The 13,726-nt window shown below is 42.8% G+C and overlaps 1 protein-coding gene across 2 annotated transcripts in view; it reads left to right on the forward strand.

Annotated features, from left to right (window-relative positions):
• Positions 1-13,726, forward strand: part of LOC130212858 (zymogen granule membrane protein 16-like) — a 46,970-nt gene that overhangs the window by 30,042 nt on the left and 3,202 nt on the right. For both annotated transcript variants that reach the window (XM_056444117.1, XM_056444115.1), the window contains exon 2: positions 13,265-13,674. The gene's annotated coding sequence lies outside the window, so the exon portion shown is untranslated. The remainder of the gene's footprint in view (positions 1-13,264; positions 13,675-13,726) is intronic.

Below are 13,726 nucleotides of genomic sequence, written 5' to 3' on the forward strand. Positions count from 1 at the left end.
TTTGCAACTTCAGTCCCATCACAGTTACAGCACAGAACCAACCTGCCTGATATTAATTAAAATATGAAAACCAGTTGTATTCTTCAAAAGTCGATTCCCTCTGTTCTAATCTTTGATACAGTTATGCATGTCCGTGCGATGGTCACAGCACAATGCATCATTTAGTCATCCAGGTCTAATGCACACCTGCTGCTGTCGGGAGGAAGCACTCAGGTCAAGTTATCTGGAGCAGAACGTGGCCTTCTCCTTATTAGCAGCAACAACAAAGAACACACGATACACAACAATGTCACGCCCACAGTGGAGCGTGACATTGTTGTGTATCGTGTGTTCTTTAGTAGAGACAGTTAACCCGCCCCAGAAGCCTTCATGGCCTCCCTCTTGCGTCTGTTATCCTTGTGCTGTTTGGTTGCATCTGAAGAGAGGTTTATATGTGTGTGTAACTACTGCCCCCCAGTGGCCAAAGCTACTCACTACCTCCACAGCTGCACTGCAGCATTGACATGTTTTTAATTCGCCCCCAAAATCTTTCTTCTCACTTGGTGGTCAGAATGAAGTTTATGCAGCTGCACGAGCTCAGCATGGTTTCCTCCTTGAGTCCTCCACTCAAAAAGTGTTGTGTTACTTTTCAGTCAAAGGTTTGTCCTTTGCTCAACTTGAATCTTATTCAGGATCCTGTGACATCACAACCAGTGGCGGTGCGTCCATAGAGGGCGCTAGGGCGCCGCCCCTCTTAAAATTTTGAGATGAAAAAAAAAGAAGAAGAAAAAAATATAATATATCCTGTCAAAAAACATTTTATACGAAATCATTTAAATCATAAATATACCGTGTTGACGCTCTAAATGTGTATGGGAGACCGTAAGCCCCTGTCAACAACCACTTAAGTTAAATGTGACATAAATAATATATCTCCACTCATCATCACGGAGAGAAGCCCCGCCCCCTTTACGGGGCGCCGGCCCAACGTGTGTGCGGCAGCGAGCAAATATTTCACGGTCGTTTCGGCAAGGACGGCTTCTCATTGGCGGATGAAACGTGAATCTTGGGGCACAAAAATGTGCGCCCTGCCAATGACATCGTTTCTTATGTCACGTGACTGGACTATTCGGCAAATGAGAGACCGGTATCGTTCCCTCAGCCAGAGAGCTCCACGGAGCTACGGGAGCAGGTAGCTAACGGAGCTGTTAGCTGGAGCTCAGTGAGTAATGCTGTTTAGTTTCCCCTGTCTGTTGTTCCAAAGGGACTGAAACTCTCTGGACTACAACGGGGGGAGGGATCTAAAGAGCTGCAGACAAGTGTAAAGCACGAATCTTGCTGCAGTTATCTAGCTAAGAGCATGGAGCTAACGAGCTAACAGCATGAAGCTAACCCTGTTTGCAGAGCAGAGCAGCAGAAGGAGACCGAACTGGCATCGAAACACAACGAAGAAGTTCTGAAAAACAGACACATTCCCTCCAGAATAATGAAGCAGGTTACAGACATGATGACTTTAACCAGAGAGTTATTGAGACGTTTGCCCACTTTAAAGAGAGGAGCTACTTGTCTTTCCAGTAGTGGCTCTACTCTGTCCCCAATGTAACATGTGATCTCTCTGACTCTATTCTGCTCTGAACCTCTTTCATGTGAGGGTGAAACTCTTTTATTCTGTAAACCTCTGAAACCCAACCCAATGTTCCTTAAAGCTGCTCTGAGCCTCTCATGCCCAACGTTACAGTGTGTTGATAGTTGTTATTGGACCGTGTTGAGCACGCTGTGTTCTTGAAATAAAGCTTTGTTTTTTACTATATTCTACTCAAAACCTCTTTTCTTCTCATTGTTGAGTGATATTTAAACCGCGTTGCCCAACTGCCCCCAGAAATCACCAGCTGCCACTGATCACAACTATCATTGTGGGCCAACATGCAACTTACACAGGTGTGATATGGAAACTTAAACCTGCCACATACTGAGAGTAGACTTTTCGTAAAGAATATTTGAATATCCAGAATTTCAGCATCAATGAGGGAAAAGAGCTTTAAAAAAAAAGAATATTTAACAAAAAGTAGCCATGTCACAACTTGCTAATCAAGACAAATACTTTTCAACAAGACATAGGGGAGTCCAGTAATGATGATACAACCCCTCAATCTGTTCCTTAAGTCAGCCCTGATGGAGACTTGCTCTTGGAGGTTTTCAGAGTGCAGCAGGAAGGACATACTGTATGTCTGCAGGCCAACCCGGAAGTCAGCACGCCACTGGTTTCCTCAACCAAAAGCGAATGGGGTAGCTTTCATTGGCTTTTGGAATATTTTGCCGAAAACCTCTGCAAAACACAAAATGAAGACCACTTTGAAACATTCCTTATTTCACGTACCAAACCCCATTCAAAACTCCCAATGACTTCAAATGAGGGAACCATGCGGGCAGAAATGCCTTCTCGTTTCTTGGCTTTTGGACTTCTTCCTGATAGCTCTTGTCGTGTTCACAACATCTTCATTACAGGTAAAAGAAGACATGACTTGCAGTACATTGGATCCTAGTCTAAACACAGAGTTGCTCTCCAGGTGTCGTCTTCTAGTTGGTGCACAAGTGAAACCTCCGTCTCTTTGTCTTCCTCTGAGGTGTCGACGCCATTTAACATTTGAATAGAACAACATTCTATTCTCTCTACATGTGACTGTGATGAGCATCTGCAGTCAACATCTCAATATTATTCCACTCTCATATTCATCCAGTAACAGAGATCATTACATAATTCACAATCATGGCGGGACAACAAGGTACTACACTGAATGCATTTCCTTGATGAGCTGAGTTATAATCCTCTATGACTCCCTTAAGCCCTCTGCTAATGTGTTTGTAACATGGCACCCCCACACAAGGAAATATCTTTTATTTTACCGGCAGCTTGCATCCTTTCTGTTTCATGAATATCCAATTTCGGCTCCCACCTCCTACACCTTCCCCATCAGACCTGTTTCTCTTAAACCCTGTGTTTCCTCTGGTTCCTCTGTTTCATGTTTCCTCTGTTTCCTCGGTTTCCTGTTTCCTCTGTTTCATGTTTCCTCTGGTTCCTCTGTTTCATGTTTTCTCTGTTTCCTCTGTTTCCTGTTTCCTCTGTTTCCTGTTTTCTCTGTTTCCTGTTTCCTCTGTTTCCTCGGTTTCCTGTTTCCTCTGTTTCATGTTTCCTCTGTTTCCTGTTTCCTCTGTTTCATGTTTCCTCTGTTTCCTGTTTCCTCTGTTTCATGTTTCCTCTGTTTCCTCTGTTTCCTGTTTCCTCTGTTTCTTGTTTCCTCTGTTTCCTGTTTCCACTGTTTCCTGTTTCCTCTGTTTCCTCTGTTTCCTGTTTCCTCTGTTTCCTGTTTCCTCTGGTTCCTCTGTTCCCTCTATTTCCTCTGTTTCCTGTTTCCTCTGTTTCCTCTGTTTCCTTGTTCTTTTTGTCTCCTGTGTGTTTTACTCGAGCCGTTTCTCAATCAGCATTCTTGTTCGTACTTCTCTGTACTTTGAGTACATGTTACATTACATTACATTACATGTCATTTAGCAGACGCTTTTATCCAAAGCGACTTACAATAAGTGCATTTAACCTAGAATACAAACTAAGAACAACAAGAATACAGAAAGTAACATTTCCTCAACATTGTCAAATTACAAAAGTACCATAATAAGAGCTATTTAAGAGCCACTGAAGTGAAAATCTGTGTTTTAATCCAGATATAGTCGGAAAAGATGTGTTTTCAGTCTCCGGTGAAGATGTAGAGACGTTCTGCTGTCCTGATGTCAGTGGGGAGCTCGCTCCACCACTGAGGAGCCAGGACAGCAAACAGTCTGGATGTAGAGTGATTAGCTCGAGGTGCAGGAGGCACAAGTCGATTGGCTGTTGCCGAGCGGAGCGAACGTGCCGGGGTGTACGGTGTGACCATATCCCGGATGTAGACGGGGCCCGATCCGTTCAGAGCACGGTACGCCAGAACCAGTGTTTTGAAGCGGATGCGGGCAGCCACCGGTAACCAGTGGAGAGAGCGGAGGAGCGGAGCGGTGTGGGTGAACTTTGGGAGGCTGAAGACCAGTCGAGCTGCTGCATTCTGGATGAGCTGCAGAGGTCGGATGGCCTTAGCAGGTAGACCAGCCAGGAGGGAGTTGCAGTAGTCAAGGCGTGAAATGACCAGAGCCTGGACCAGAACCTGGACCAGAACCTGTGCCGCCTTCTGAGTAAGAAGAGGCCGTATTCTCCTGATGTTGTGCAGCATGTACCTACAGGAACGTGCTATTCTTGTGAGGAAGAGGCAAATAGGATCTCAATGCTCTTATCAACTTGTCCTGCCACAGGAACAAAGTTATTACCAGTCTACATGATCATATGGGTCACCGAGGACTTGAAAGAACACTTGATCTTGTTCAAAACAGATTTTATTGGCCAAGAATGTCTGCTGAAGTTTACAAAAAGATCAAATCATGTAAAAGGTGTGTCAAAAGGAAATCATTGCCTCAGAAAGCCACACCCCTTCTAAACATAAACACAACAAGACCTTTGGAACTTATTTGTATGGACTTCTTATCACTGGAACCAGACAGAAGCAGAATAAAGGGCATTCTGGTTATCACAGGGGCTGGACCAGGTGAACCTGATTCAGCCCTAACTATAAGACTGTACAGAGGAAAGTCTTAAGTCGACTCTTAAACGAGGTGACTGTGTCTGCCTCCCGGACTGAAGGTGGGAGCTGGTTCCATAAAAGAGGAGGAGCTTGATAACTAAAGGCTCTGGCTCCCATTCTACTTTTTAAGACTCTAGGAACTACAAGTAGTCCCGCATTTAGTGAGCGTAGCTCTCTAGTGGGGCAATATGGTACTACAAGCTCCTTAAGATATGATGGTGCATCACCAATCAAGGCTTTGTACGTTAAGAGAAGAATTTTAAAAGTGATTCTTGATTTTACAGGGAGCCAGTGCAGAGTAGCTAGTGCAGGAGTGATGTGATCTCTGTTCTTAGTTTAGTGAGAACACGAGCTGCAACATTCTGGATCAACTGGAGGGACCTAAGACATTTATTAGAGCAGCCTGATAATAAGGAGTTGACTTAAGAGACTTATAGAGCAGCCTAATAATCAGGAGTTGACTTAAGAGACTTATAGAGCAGCCTGATAATAAGGATTTGACTATAGAGACTTCTAGAGCAGCCTGATAATAAGGAGGTGACTATAGAGACTTCTAGAGCAGCCTGATAATAAGGAGTTGACTATAGAGACTTATTAGAGCAGCCTGATAATAAGGAGTTGACTTAAGAGACTTATAGAGCAGCCTGATAATAAGGAGTTGACTATAGAGACTTATAGAGCAGCCTGATAATAAGGAGTTGACTATAGAGACTTATAGAGCAGCCTGATAATAAGGAGTTGACTATAGAGACTTATAGAGCAGCCTAATAATAAGGAGTTGACTTAAGAGACTTATAGAGCAGACTGATAATAAGGAGTTGACTATAGAGACTTATAGAGCAGCCTGATAATAAGGAGTTGACTATAGAGACTTATTAGAGCAGCCTGATAATAAGGAGTTGACTTAAGAGACTTATAGAGCAGCCTAATAATCAGGAGTTGACTTAAGAGACTTATAGAGCAGCCTGATAATAAGGATTTGACTATAGAGACTTATAGAGCAGCCTGATAATAAGGAGTTGACTATAGAGACTTATAGAGCAGCCTGATAATAAGGAGTTGACTATAGAGACTTATTAGAGCAGCCTGATAATAAGGAGTTGACTTAAGAGACTTATAGAGCAGCCTAATAATCAGGAGTTGACTTAAGAGACTTATAGAGCAGCCTGATAATAAGGAGTTGACTATAGAGACTTATAGAGCAGCCTGATAATAAGGAGTTGACTATAGAGACTTATAGAGCAGCCTGATAATAAGGAGTTGACTATAGAGACTTATAGAGCAGCCTAATAATAAGGAGTTGACTTAAGAGACTTATAGAGCAGACTGATAATAAGGAGTTGACCTAAGAGACTTATAGAGCAGACTGATAATAAGGAGTTGACTATAGAGACTTATAGAGCAGCCTGATAATAAGGAGTTGACTATAGAGACTTATAGAGCAGCCTGATTATAAGGAGTTGCAGTAATTCAGTCTAGAAATAACAAATGATTCAAGCCCGTCTTTGTTTTAACATAGTGATAGTCACAGTGATGAACATTTCTGTTCAGCAAATGCGATGCTTCCAATTGGAAAATAGATACCATGTACTTTTATGAAAGCACTACATCTTCCTTCATTTATTTTTATATAATATGTTAAATAATCTCTAATTATTCATCATTCTCCAATCCTGTTGAGATATAGGTCCTCTAACCTTTGATATATTCTTCAGGTGATAGGAGGCTGATTTAGTAAATGTCTTGATATGGCTGGTTAGATTATGGTCTGAGTCCATAACTACACCTACATTTCTCCAGCAGACAAGGGAAACGTTATGTGGCCCTCTCAGGAAAAAGTTTGGGGACCCCTGTTCTAGTGCATCTGTCACACGTAGACCATCATCTAATGTATCTCTGATGTCAAGTTATCCAAATAGAGTATGATCCACCAATCTGTTGTATCATTGTGTGGAAGTGTGTCAACCAATCAGCTTTAGAGTTGGCTCCTCTAGGCCTTCTCGAAGGCCCCGGAAGCGGCACAGGAGCAGCTAGCAGGCGTCGTGCTGCACGTCTTTTGATTGGATTACCAATATTGAGGGGCGGGTCCTATGGGCAGGTAGATGCAGAACCTCAGAACTAGGAAACTGAATTTGATAAAGGAATTAATTCGCGGACTACAAAGCTGTTTTTTCAACCCACAATGGCGGAAGGAGGAGAAGATGTCGATTTGGTCGAGCATATACTTGAAATCTGCTTTGGGGGCGACAATGCCCTGTTTAGTGAACAAACTCGTGCAAGTGACTTTTTCTTCTTCTTTTTCTCCGTCCCGATGCGCGCATTCTGCAGCGCGCGAGACGGAGAGCCGAGAGAAATGACATGCTGTTGTGTAGATACGATCAACATCAGATGGCTGTTTAGTGTAATAAATGAACAAAGACGTGCTATAGAGAAAATGACGGGGGCGGGCCAATTTTTTTTAATGTCATGCGATCTACCAATACTACGCCGTGATCGACGTATTGAGCCCTGGTCAAGAGCCATGGCATCATAATGATAGTAATAAGAGGTGGATTAATTCGGGTGGGACTGTGTAGGACCTCACTGAAGGCCCAGGCCCCAGGCCCACGGCCCGCCACTGGAATTTGATAATACATGCTCAGCATGTGGTGTTGCTGCTTGTCCACTCATACGCCCTGAACAATACACCTGTCAGGACATATTTGTATCAAACACCCAAGTTGCAGCTACTCAGAAACACCATAAAAACTAAGCAACTTAACTGGATAGCCTATTAATTACTTCTACAATTGACCAGACCGAGATATGTGACTATGAGATTCAGTTTCATCACAAAATACAATTAAATGAACCATTAAAATATGTGTATTATCCTTCATGTAACTATCCATCACGATAGCCAAGTTGAAAGCTCCATGTGAAGTCAACGTCAGTACACTGTGCTGATAACACTCTCTTTACAAATCTGAACTCAGGACTTTTACTGTGCAGTGTTTCTACTTTCACTATTAATTGTGAATGATTCTATGCAACTCTATGGTGAAAAGTAAACTAATCTGTGTGAATGTATAACGGCTCTTTCAAAAAATTCTCCATGCTGCCGGTAATCTAGTTCTTGTGGAGAAACAATGATGTTCAAAATACTGTTTATTTCCCCAGAGAACGACGTAAAGGAGCATTCCACTAACTATGACACGTTGTGTATTTGTTCATATCTGTTGAATATGGTCTCCTGAGGGTATTATTCCCCAATACAACACTTAGGATATGACCACCCTGTTCACATTGAAGACACGTTCTGCTTTTGCACTGAGAAAGAGAGGGACGACTACTGCTGTACAGAAACAGAGCTGCAGCTCAAACTCTGTAGCCAGTACGACGATCCACAGCAACACACCACACACCTGGTGGAGAGGAGGCGGAGACCTGAACGTCTTGCTTTACCTCAGAGTGAAAGAAAGAAATGAAAGATAAGGCAAGGTGACAGACAAAACAAGAAACAAGCAATACGTGTTGGTCCACGAACTTAAGTACATTATAATATCAATCTACACGGAGTGAAGACAATATTTGGCACATTTGTTCTTTCTCTGAAATACCAAACAATTGGGTTTCAGCTTCAGTTCCTCATTGTTTACACCATGCAATACAAGTTTATTTGTAAAGCACAATTCAACAACAAGGCAATTCAAAGTGGTTTCCATAAAACCATTTAAGCATCAAAACACAATGCAAAAGAAAAACAGATTTTAAACCAATTAAGAACATTTATTATTCTCCAATTATTCATCATTCTCCAATCCTGTTGAGATATAGGTCCTCTAACCTTTGATATATTCTTCAGGTGATAGGAGGCTGATTTAGTAAATGTCTTGATATGGCTGTTTAGATTATGGTCTGAGTCCATAACTACACCTACATTTCTGGATTTGTTTGTGGGTTTTAACACCAGCAGTTGAAGCTGAGCGCTGACATTCAATCGTTCGTCCTTGGGACCAAAAACAACGACTTCTGCTTTATCTTTATTTAATTGAAGAACATTCTGGCACATCCAGTTGTTGATCTCTTCAATCCATTTAGCCATTGTATGTAATTATATTCCCCTGGTGATATAGTTATGTAGATTTGTGTGTCGCCTGCGTAATTTTGATAACAAACTTTGTTGTTTTTCACATACTGAGCCAATGGGAGCATGTAGATGTTGAACAGAAGAGGCCCCAGTATTGAACCTTGGGGAACACCACATGTCATCCTAGTCATCTTTGTTTGTCCTTCAGTCCTTTCCAAATTCCAAACACTCATCTCCTCTCACTCAAAGTGTTGTGAGCAACATAATCTCATTCCTCTGGTTCCTCAACACTTTTTTGAACCCAACCTTCCCGTTTCCTTTCTTTTCTAATATTCACAGCAATCTGCCGAGATCCTGACATGTTCTAGTGCAGGGCTATTCAACTTCAGTAGCAAGTGGGCCAAATAAGAAAATCACAGGGGGTGTGAGGGCCGCACAGAATATTGATGAGTTGTTGACGGGGGTGCTAGTGAGAGGCGCGCGCGAGCCGAGAAGGATTGTTGACGGGGCTAGTGAGAGGCGCGCGCGAGCCGAGAAGGGGGGGGGGGGTTGATAGTGAGAGTCGCGCGGGCCAGAGTTAAACTCAAGCGGGCCGCATGCGGCCCGCGGGCCGCTAGTTGAAGAGGCCTGTTCTAGTGCATCTGTTACACGTAGACCATCATCTAATGTATCTCTGATCTCAAGTTATGCAAATAGAGAGTATGATCCACCAATCTGTTGTATCATTGTGTGGAAGTGTGTCTGCAATTGGATTATACTGTTTCTTAACTTGATGCAATCCTTTGTAATCAGAATCCAACAACTTTGGTCCTCCCTGCCGCTGCATGGCAGCCAGACAAATATCACTAGAATTCAGGCCAGTCTTTGTTTTTTATTAGAGTAAAACAAATACATTGATGTGTCTTCTGTTCAGATATGTTCATTGCCTGTAACTTTGTCTTCCTGCTTCGCTGGGAGTCAACGCCATGCTGGTGTCCGTGTTGCTGGGCCCACTGGAGGGAAGGGAGGCATGAGAACCAGGAAGGGTCGGGCAGACTGTCAGACTCTGCTGCAGTCAACTGAACGGTCCTCTCATGTGAATCTGCTCCTCGGACACACTGCTGCTTTGTTTCCAACAAGGGATGTGCTTTGAAGCACTGAAACTCTGAAACTCTTTTACTTTGACACCTTTTACCCATCAAGGGTGAGAAGTCCTTTAAGTGGTTAGAAATTTTTTATCAGTAAATCCCAGTGAGTGTCTTTCCCATAAGTGCGATGCAACCTAAATTTCTGAACTGAAACTTCAAATATCATGTTCTCTTCCTGGTTCAAACTAAAAGTCTCAGAAGTGTGTGCATGCTATTGTTCAGCTGCCAGAGGCGGTAGGAATGTTGTGGAGATGTGTGTGTGTGTGTGTGTGTGTGCGTTTGCGTGTGTCACCATTTCACCTTCAATTCCGGGAACTACAGCAGAGGCTGTCAAGGAAGAATGTTCAGGTGTCTGTGGTAAGCTTGCGTGATGATACACATGTATCTGAATCATGATCAGGAAGTTGGATCTCTGCATCCTCGTCATGAGTCTAAAATCCAGCAGCACAACCTCACCTTTGTAGGGAATTTGACAGTGGCGGGCCGTCAGGGCCAGCAAGGCCTTCTCTGCTGGCCTAAACATCATCAGAATATATATTTTTTTCTAAATATATTTCCCCACAAATATGTATTCAATTATTTTCCAGAGTAAGAGTTATTCTCTTAATTTCATAGCGTTCCTCTTGGTTGCGCTGCTGCCAGCGCCAGGTTGAGATTTGGAGGGCTGGTCTTTATGTTAGATCTTTTATCCAATCATATTCAGCCATCGTGTGTTGCCAGGGGGCTAACATCTGCCCTTAGGCCTTCAGAATCAACATTGAAGGCGCTGGTAGCTTCAAGTGAATGGGAATGACGATGTTGTGTCAACCAATCAGCTTTAGAGTTGGCTCCTCTAGGCCTTCTCGAAGGCCCCGGAAGCGGCACAGGAGCAGCTAGCAGGCGTCGTGCTGCACGTCTTTTGATTGGATTACCAATATTGAGAGGCGGGTCCTATGGGCAGGTAGATGCAGAACCTCAGAACTAGGAAACTGAATTTGATAAAGGAATTAATTCGCGGACTACAAAGCTGTTTTTTCAACCCACAATGGCGGAAGGAGGAGAAGATGTCGATTTGGTCGAGCATATACTTGAAATCTGCTTTGGGGGCGACAATGCCCTGTTTAGTGAACAAACTCGTGCAAGTGACTTTTTCTTCTTTTCTCCGTCCCGATGCGCGCATTCTGCAGCGCGCGAGACGGAGAGCCGAGAGAAATGACATGCTGTTGTGTAGATACGATCAACATCAGACGGCTGTTTAGTGTAATAAATGAACAAAGACGTGCTATAGAGAAAATGACGGGGGCGGGCCAATTTTTTTTTATGTCATGCGATCTACCAATACTACGCCGTGATCGACGTATTGAGCCCTGGTCAAGAGCCATGGCATCATAATGATAGTAATAAGAGGTGGATTAATTCGGGTGGGACTGTGTAGGACCTCGCTGAAGGCTCAGGCCCCAGGCCCACGGCCCGCCACTGGAATTTGATAATACATGCTCAGCATGTGGTGTTGCTGCTTGTCCACTCATACGCCCTGAACAATACACCTGTCAGGACATATTTGTATCAAACACCCAAGTTGCAGCTACTCAGAAACACCATAAAAACTAAGCAACTTAACTGGATAGCCTATTAATTACTTCTACAATTGACCAGACCGAGATATGTGACTATGAGATTCAGTTTCATCACAAAATACAATTAAATGAACCATTAAAATATGTGTATTATCCTTCATGTAACTATCCATCACGATAGCCAAGTTGAAAGCTCCATGTGAAGTCAACGTCAGTACACTGTGCTGATAACACTCTCTTTACAAATCTGAACTCAGGACTTTTACTGTGCAGTGTTTCTACTTTCACTATTAATTGTGAATGATTCTATGCAACTCTATGGTGAAAAGTAAACTAATCTGTGTGAATGTATAACGGCTCTTTCAAAAAATTCTCCATGCTGCCGGTAATCTAGTTCTTGTGGAGAAACAATGATGTTCAAAATACTGTTTATTTCCCCAGAGAACGACGTAAAGGAGCATTCCACTAACTATGACACGTTGTGTATTTGTTCATATCTGTTGAATATGGTCTCCTGAGGGTATTATTCCCCAATACAACACTTAGGATATGACCACCCTGTTCACATTGAAGACACGTTCTGCTTTTGCACTGAGAAAGAGAGGGACGACTACTGCTGTACAGAAACAGAGCTGCAGCTCAAACTCTGTAGCCAGTACGACGATCCACAGCAACACACCACACACCTGGTGGAGAGGAGGCGGAGACCTGAACGTCTTGCTTTACCTCAGAGTGAAAGAAAGAAATGAAAGATAAGGCAAGGTGACAGACAAAACAAGAAACAAGCAATACGTGTTGGTCCACGAACTTAAGTACATTATAATATCAATCTACACGGAGTGAAGACAATATTTGGCACATTTGTTCTTTCTCTGAAATACCAAACAATTGGGTTTCAGCTTCAGTTCCTCATTGTTTACACCATGCAATACAAGTTTATTTGTAAAGCACAATTCAACAACAAGGCAATTCAAAGTGGTTTCCATAAAACCATTTAAGCATCAAAACACAATGCAAAAGAAAAACAGATTTTAAACCAATTAAGAACATTTATTATTCTCCAATTATTCATCATTCTCCAATCCTGTTGAGATATAGGTCCTCTAACCTTTGATATATTCTTCAGGTGATAGGAGGCTGATTTAGTAAATGTCTTGATATGGCTGTTTAGATTATGGTCTGAGTCCATAACTACACCTACATTTCTGGATTTGTTTGTGGGTTTTAACACCAGCAGTTGAAGCTGAGCGCTGACATTCAATCGTTCGTCCTTGGGACCAAAAACAACGACTTCTGCTTTATCTTTACTTAATTGAAGAACATTCTGGCACATCCAGTTGTTGATCTCTTCAATCCATTTAGCCATTGTATGTAATTATATTCCCCTGGTGATATAGTTATGTAGATTTGTGTGTCGCCTGCGTAATTTTGATAACAAACTTTGTTGTTTTTCACATACTGAGCCAATGGGAGCATGTAGATGTTGAACAGAAGAGGCCCCAGTATTGAACCTTGGGGAACACCACATGTCATCCTAGTCATCTTTGTTTGTCCTTCAGTCCTTTCCAAATTCCAAACACTCATCTCCTCAGACTCAAAGTGTTGTGAGCAACATAATCTCATTCCTCTGGTTCCTCAACACTTTTTTGAACCCAACCTTCCCGTTTCCTTTCTTTTCTAATATTCACAGCAATCTGCCGAGATCCTGACATGTTCTAGTGCATCTGTCACACGTAGACCATCATCTAATGTATCTCTGATGTCAAGTTATGCAAATAGAGAGTATGATCCACCAATCTGTTGTATCATTGTGTGGAAGTGTGTCTGCAATTGGATTATACTGTTTCTTAACTTGATGCAATCCTTTGTAATCAGAATCCAACAACTTTGGTCCTCCCTGCCGCTGCATGGCAGCCAGACAAACATCACTAGAATTCAGGCCAGTCTATGTTTTTTCTCAGAGTAAAACAAATACATTGATGTGTCTTCTGTTCAGATATGTTCATTGCCTGTAACTTTGTCTTCCTGCTTCGCTGGGAGTCAACGCCATGCTGGTGTCCGTGTTGCTGGGCCCACTGGAGGGAAGGGAGGCATGAGAACCAGGAAGGGTCGGGCAGACTGTCAGACTCTGCTGCAGTCAACTGAACGGTCCTCTCATGTGAATCTGCTCCTCGGACACACTGCTGCTTTGTTTCCAACAAGGGATGTGCTTTGAAGCACTGAAACTCTGAAACTCTTTTACTTTGACACCTTTTACCCAACAAGGGTGAAAAGTCCTTTAAGTGGTGAGAAAAATGTTATCAGTAAATCCCAGTGAGTGTCTTTCCTGTAACTGCG

This window comes from Pseudoliparis swirei, chromosome 22 (assembly GCF_029220125.1).
Source record: "Pseudoliparis swirei isolate HS2019 ecotype Mariana Trench chromosome 22, NWPU_hadal_v1, whole genome shotgun sequence".
NCBI lineage: Eukaryota > Metazoa > Chordata > Actinopteri > Perciformes > Liparidae > Pseudoliparis > Pseudoliparis swirei.